Source organism: Trichechus manatus, unplaced genomic scaffold, assembly GCF_000243295.1.
Source record: "Trichechus manatus latirostris isolate Lorelei unplaced genomic scaffold, TriManLat1.0 scaffold00181, whole genome shotgun sequence".
NCBI classification, from domain to species: Eukaryota; Metazoa; Chordata; class Mammalia; order Sirenia; family Trichechidae; genus Trichechus; species Trichechus manatus.
In genome coordinates this window covers 109,777-117,233 of record NW_004444117.1, presented here as the reverse complement: position 1 = coordinate 117,233, position 7,457 = coordinate 109,777, and the positions used below count along the sequence as shown (strand labels likewise).

General features: G+C 41.3%; 2 non-coding genes across 2 annotated transcripts; both read right to left on the bottom strand.

Annotated features, from left to right (window-relative positions):
* Positions 1–4,858: 4,858 nt before the first annotated feature.
* On the bottom strand, positions 4,859–4,930 carry TRNAE-CUC (transfer RNA glutamic acid (anticodon CUC)). Its single transcript has one exon. It is a non-coding gene; the product is annotated as a tRNA-Glu (tRNA).
* Positions 4,931–5,223: 293 nt separating this feature from the next.
* On the bottom strand, positions 5,224–5,330 carry TRNAL-CAA (transfer RNA leucine (anticodon CAA)). The gene is made up of 2 exons: positions 5,293–5,330; positions 5,224–5,269 (listed from the first exon to the last, which is right to left on the bottom strand). It is a non-coding gene; the product is annotated as a tRNA-Leu (tRNA).
* Positions 5,331–7,457: the final 2,127 nt, after the last annotated feature.

Below are 7,457 nucleotides of genomic sequence, written 5' to 3'. Positions count from 1 at the left end.
GAGAAGGGAGAGTGTTGACATGTCGTGGGGTTGTTAACCAATGTCCTAAAACAATATGTGTACTGACTGTTTAATGAGAAACTATTTGTTCTGTAAACCTTCACCTAAAGTACAATAAAAAATTTTTTTAAAAAAAGGAATGTTATAGAAATGGAATTATATGTATGTGACCTTTTGAGTTTGACCTCCTTCACTCAGCATGATGCCCTGACATTCATCTAAGTTGTTCTGCATATCAATAGTTCATTCATTTTTACTGCTTGATAGTGTTCCATTGTGGATGTACCACAGCTTATTTAACCATTCATCTGTTGAAAGGTATTTGGGTTGTTTTCAGCTTTTGTCTACTACATGTAATGTTATGAACATTCATGTACAGGTTTGTGTGTAAACATAAATTTTAATTTCTCTGGGATAACCACCCAAGAGTGCAGTTGCTGCTCTGAGAGTAAATTGTTTGTTTAGTTTCATAAGAAACTGCCAACTGTTTTCCAGAGTGGCTATACCATTCTGTATTCTCATCAGCAATGTATGAGCAGTCCAGTTTCTCTGCATCTTCACAACCATTTGATATTATTATTATTTGTTATTTTAGCCATTCTAATAGGTATGTAATAATATCTCATAGTGATTTTGATTTGCATTTCCCTCATGACTAATGATGTTGAACATCTCTTCATGTACTTATTTGTCATCCATATATCCTCTTTGGTGAAATGTCTATTCATGTCTTTTGCCCATCTTATAATTGGAATGTTTGTTTTTTACTCTTGAGTTTCGAGATTTATTTTAAATACAAGTCCTTTGCTGGATATGTAGTTTCAAAATATTTGTTCCTACTCTGTAGCTTGTCTTTTTAACAGGTAACAGGACAAGGTCTTTTGTGAGAAGTTTTTTATTTTGATAAAATCAAATTTATCAATTTTTCTTTTATGATCATACTTCCAGTGTCATGTCTAAGAACCCTTCACCAAGCCCTAGATCCTGAAGATTTTCTCCTAAAAGTTTTATAGATTTTTATTTTACTTTTAAATGTTTGATCCATTTTGAGTTAATTTTTGTAAAAGGTATAAGCAGTGTTTCAAATAAAGTATTTTTCTACTAATAAATTTTATATGTCCATGGTAGAAAATTCAGCAAATGCAGGAAATTACAACAAAGAAAATTAAAATCTTTCATAATTCTACCACTTATAGGAAATCACAGTTCAATTTAGGTGTTTGTCTTTCCAGCTTGTCTTAGTTATCTAGTGCTGCTATAACAGAAATACCACAAGTGGATGCCTTCAACAAACAGAAATTTATTCTCTCACAGTTTAAGAGGTTAGAAGTCCAAATTCATGTGGTCAGCTCCAGAGAAGTCTATCTTTCTCTGTTGGCTCTGGGGGAAGGTCCTTGTCATCAATCTTCCCCTGGGTCTAGGAGCGTCTCGGCGCAGGGACCTCACATCCAAAGGATGTGCTCCACTCCCAGTGCTTCTTTCTTGGTGATATGAGGTCCCTCCCTCTCCTCTCTGCTTGATTCTCTCTTTTATATCTCAAAAGAGATTGACTCAAGATACAACCTAATCCTGTAGATTGAGTCCTGCCTCATTAACATAACTGCCTCTAATTCTGCCTCATTAACATCACACAGGTTAGGATTTACAACACAGGGGAAAACCACATCAGGTCACAAAATGGTGGACAACCACACAATACTGAGAATCATGGCCTAGCGAAGTTGACACACATTTTAGGGGGATACAATTCAATCCATTACACAGCCTTTTCACTTATTAACTGATTTTTTTGTCTTATATAAGTGCAGAATCTTTTCAATTCCTTTTGAAGATCAAGGAAAATTTCAAACTGAAACTTGAAGGTTGGGTTGAATTTCGTTACCTTTCTTCTTCATCCTTTGATTGGCCAGTTTTACAGATGAGAAAACTATGACTTAGGATAAACAGTTTGCCTTCAGCTAGAAAGGAAGAATCAAAATTTGAACGCAGCTCTACCTGACTGCTAACCTACAGGGTCACTCGCTGTACTGTGCTCCATGCAAGGCTGGATTGCAAAGAAGCCAAAGGCTAGGCCACAGTAAAGCAGACCTCTGTTCACAGGCCTCGGGTAGTTCTGGGAAGTTGGATTGTAACCACCAGGGACATAGACAGTATGCTAACATATCCCTGGCCTGGGGTTCTAGAAAAGGGGCCCAGGGAGAAATGAATACTTTGAAAAACAACATCAAATTAGACATAGAGGCTCGGAATATTATAAAAATGTTAAGATGGAACTTAAATATGATTTAAGTTTTTTGTTATAAACATATATTGTTTTACATAGGCATTCCTATAGCAAAAATGGGCAATGAAAATAACAGGCAACTCCTAGAAGAGAAAATCTGAAAGGCTAGCAAATTAGTAAGTACCACCGGTTGCCCTCAAATCGATTCTGGCTCTTGGTGAACACATGTATGTCAGAGTAGAACTGTGCTCCATAGGGCTTTCAATGGCTAATTTTTCAGAAGTAGATCTCTAGGCCTTTCTTCTGAGGTGCCCTTGGGTGGACTTGAACCTCCAACCTTCAACCTTTTGGTTAGCAGCTGAGCACATCAACTGTTTGCATTAATCAGGGACTACAAATTAGTAATTAGAGCAATATAAATTAAAACAGTGAGGTGTCTTCTATACTGGCAAACACGAGAATGCTGGATAATGATGATTTGGGACAAGTTTGGCAGATATTCTTGTTCTCCTGTTAGACTTTAGACCTGTGCTATCCAGTATGATAGCCACTAGCCGTATGTTACTATTTCGATTTCAATTTGAATTAATTAAAATTAGAAAACCTGTTCCTCAGTCAAATTAGCAACATTTCAAGTACTCAATAGCTACATGTGGCTATAGGACATTGGCATCATCACAGAAAGTTATATTGGCACCACTGATTTAGACTTAGGTGGACTTTCTGGAGCACAAATTGGAAACTATTCATCAAAGTAAGATATGCTGAACCTTTTGACCCAGCATACCAGTATGCATTCCAGAGAAATATTCACACAAAAGAAGTATGATCATCACAGTTTTGCTGTGGTAGTGGACAGAGGGAGATAACCCAGCATCCATCCCTGGGGAAGAGATAACTAAACTCAAGTGTTTGCCTTTCAGAAACACCTGGCTGCAATTAGCAGCAATGCAGAAGGTGACTTCACATACACACAAGGACATGAAGAGAGCTTATCACCTTAAAGATCAAGATATCAACATTCGCTTGACTAGTAGTGACCCTACAGGACAGAATACAACTGTCCCACAGGGTTTCCAAGGAATGGCTGGTGGATTCAAACTGCCAACCCTGTGGTTAGCAGCTGAGGTCTTAACCACTGTGGCTACCAGGGCTCCTTAAAATAAATACTTCACCAAAAATAGACAGGTAAGGGGCAGCTAGAAGAGTCAGCAAAATGTTGATAACTTTTGAAGCTGGATGATTCATACATGAGGGTTCATTATTCTCTCTAGTTTTGTATATGTTTGAAAATGTAATACAAATTTAAAAAGAAAAAAATATTCTAAAGCTTTAAAGCAGGTAACTGGAAGAATGGTAGGTCCATGCACAGACATAGGGAAGTCCGGAGGAGAAACTGATATTAAAAAGGATGCTAAATTTTCCATGTTTAGTTTGAGGTCTGGTGAAGCAGTCAGTGGACAGTTGGGAATGCTGGCTGGAAGGTCTTCAGCAGTCAGGGTTGGGGCTGCTAGATTCTTCCGTGAGTGGAGAAGGCTGAAGTGAAGGGGCATGGCCCAGCCGCACCCCACGTGCCGGCACCGCCCTCCTCCCCAATCCAAAGTTTCCCCCACTCGGGAAACAATCAGGCAAGGAAAGCAGCCTGGATCCTTGGAACGTCGCTTATCTTAAAAAAAAAAAAAAAGGAAGGCAGGGGCCTGTTCTGGATCAAAGGAAACAAAAAGAGGTGTAACAGTCAAGTGCAATGCAAGCATCTTGATGGGATCTTGATTTTTTTTTTTTTTTAATGAAGAACAAAAAGCCACTATAAAAGACATTTGGGGAACAATTGGGGAAATTCAAATGTGGACTGGTGTAAGACGATATTATGGAATTACTGTCAGTTTTCTTAGGTGTGACATGGAGTAGTGTCATAATGTCTGCAACTTTCAAATGGTTGGGAGAAGGGAAAATATATATGTGTGTGTATGTGTGCATATATATAAGTGTGTGTGCGTATATATATATATATATAGCGAGAGAAGCAAAATATTAATAAATGTTGAATCTAGGTAGAGAGAACACTGGTGTTCCCGTGGCATTATTTCCACTGTTCTGAATTTTTGGAAAATTTTCTAAATAAAAAAGTAGCTGTTGGGGTAGGGAAGGATAACCTTACTTCTTACGACAGGAACTAGTAACCGAGCCATTGTGAGGAACTAAGACCCTCCCTGACCCAAACCTCTAGGCGACAAGTGCCGTTCTAACGGTCTTCTGGACGCCCAAGATTTTTTTTAAAACCCACGGTTATAATTCCAACACTAGGCACTTTATGGATCGTTTTGTGCTGTCCGCAACGCTCTTTCTCCTTTTAATTAAGGTACTGTAGGTAAAAGACATTGACTTGTACATAGCCGGCGCTCATAAACCTCAGTGAGGGTCACGACTAACAACTGCTCTTTGCTAAACCAGAAACCATTGCCATGGAGTCGATTCCGACTCATAGTGACCCTATACGACAGAGTAGAACTACCCCATAGGGTTTCCAAGGCTGTAAATCTTCGCAGAAGCAGACTGCCACATCTTTCTCTCGCTCTTTGTTAAAAGAGGCTACCAAACATATTCTTAGTTTTTCCGAGGAAAGAAAAAACACATTTCCCTGGTCGGGAATCGAACCCGGGCCGCGGCGGTGAGAGCGCCGAATCCTAACCACTAGACCACCAGGGACGACATACGACAATCCTTCCCCTTGTCTATACTAAATTTGTCCTGTATGACGTACACTCTGTGAATATGATTGGACGAATATCGCAAGAACGTCCATTCTCCTTCCCCAACGCAAATACCTCTTTCTTTTTGCCATGGGACTGCAGTTCAGCCGCTGGAGATACGGAAAAAAAGACCGCGGAGGGCCGCCATGATACGAGCGTCTCAGTTATGACTGCCTTCCGGGAGAAAAAAATTAAAACGGCCGCTGGAATGGTTTGAGGGTACTTAAAGGGAGAAAAGTAAAAATGTTGTGTCAGAAGTGGGATTCGAACCCACGCCTCCATTCGGAGACCAGAAAGCCCACAGGGAAGGTACAGCACCTTGAGTCTGGCGCCTTAGACCACTCGGCCATCCTGACACACAAGAGCTTTTTGCGTCCCGTGGTATCTGCTTTCTGGTAGGCTATTATCCGATCCAGTCCAACCCAGATGGTAGCTATTAGGGCCATTTGTTTGGCGCCTGTGGTTCGGGTAGGGTCTGCAGCAAAGTTCTGGAAACACTAGAGAAGCCGTGACAGCAGTACAGCTATGACTGGCCAACACCGGCTGTCCTGGTCCGGAAATGAAACCATGTTGAGGAGGCGAGCGTTATCCGGCTAGAAAACCGGACGCATTTATGACAACTGCGCAGGCGCCTGGACCCTGGAAATGAAGGAAAATTAGTAGGAAAGGCAAAGTTAAAAAAAACCTCGAAGCCGCTGCGCATCATCATTACTATTAGGGTTTTCTGCCTAATTGTTTTCCGTCAAGCCACACAGCTACCACTGGAGATAATGGAGGACCGGAGAGCGGCGGCGGGGCAGATGAGAAAGGCCGGTGGCGTGCGGACAGCGGTTTGGTTAAAGGAGGATCAGATTGTGTTTGCATAAACTCCATTCTGAGTCACAGCTACCCTACAGGGGATGGTAAGGCTCTCCTCACAGAGTTTCTAAGGAGCGCCGGCATATTCGAACCGTCAACCTACGTTCAGTTAGCAATCCTAGCGCTTAACGACCACGCCACCAGTGTTACCTCGAAAAGAAAGAAGATACGGAGTGTAGTTTAGATTCGAATGGGAAAGCCCTAGACTCCTCCGCTCCAGAGCAACGTTGGCCTAGTCCTCCTGGTTGGTTGTGGAGTTCCCTCTGAGACCGGATAACATTCATTCATTCACTGAGTCAGTCTGTCTTTATTGAGAGCCCACTGGGGATATAGTGGTGAACTGACAAGCAAAAGCCCCTATCTTCGTGGAGCTCACTTGATAGTTGGGGAGACAATCAGCATAAACAAAAGGGCTGTGAAGAAAATCAAAAGTAGGACAGTGAAATGGCGGAGGAGTTCTATTTTTCAGACGGGCAGTCAAGTAGGGCCTCAGTGAGGTGACTTTTGCTGAAATATAATTCTCAAACAGTAAAATACATGACTCTCACGCAAGTATAAAGTGCTCACGTGTCAATATTCAATTCATTCATGAGGGACCCTATAAAATGTTACGACCAGTTCAAAGGAGAACCTGAAAACAGATTTTTTTTTTAATAGCAAAAGGAATGCTGGAAAGAAGTTAATAACAGATGCAAAAAGGGTTAATACACTAAGGGTGATAAACTGTAAAGTTGGAGGTTATGGTTTCTACTCGGGTTATTTTTTTCTAAGAGATTAATCAGCTGCATCTGTAACAAATTTCATCTGCATTGCTCGCAAACGAGAATTATTTGCATTGCTATCAGTTGTCTACAAATTAACCTCTACTCCTGCAAAGATGTAAAACAGACAAATCAATAGAAAGTCAATCCATTTTGCACACACCAATAGGATCAGATAATCCCCAAAAGGTCTGCTAGACAATGCCAGGCACTGCACTGAGAGAACACCTGGTAATCTCTTTTATCTATTTCTAACTTTGGATAATTTTTCTTATCACATTGCACCCCTGATGTGAAGGGAGGAAATGAGCCTTGGGGAGGAGTGTTTTCTGTTACCCTCAGGATAATCTCCTAACTGCTCTGGTGGCCTACTTGGACTTCAGGATCTAGATTCTGGTCAGCCTCTCACTTCACCTCAGTATCCCATGTGCCCCAGTGTGCTAGCTGCCCTTTCCTCAACGTAATTGATCTGCCTTCATTCCTTCAGCCTCACCCAGAACTCTTACCCTCAACCAGTGCCTCACCCAGTACTCTGGCCCTAGCTGAGTCCCTGGAGGATAAAGACTGGGGATACAGCAGAGAATAAAAGTATCTGTCATCAAAAAGCTCACATTCAGCAGGGAAAGACAGATAATAAACAAAATAATTTTATGTCGGGGATGATAAGTACTGTGAAGAAAAAGAAAACAAAGGAGGTAGAGAGAGATGGAAGTAACCCTGGTAGTACAATGGTTAAGCGCTCAGCTGCTAACCAGAAGTTTGGTGGTTCAAACCCACCAGCCGCTCTGTGGGAGAAAAGACCTGGTGATCTGCTGCCTTAAATATTACAGCCTAGGAAATCCTATGGGGCAATCTACTGTGTCA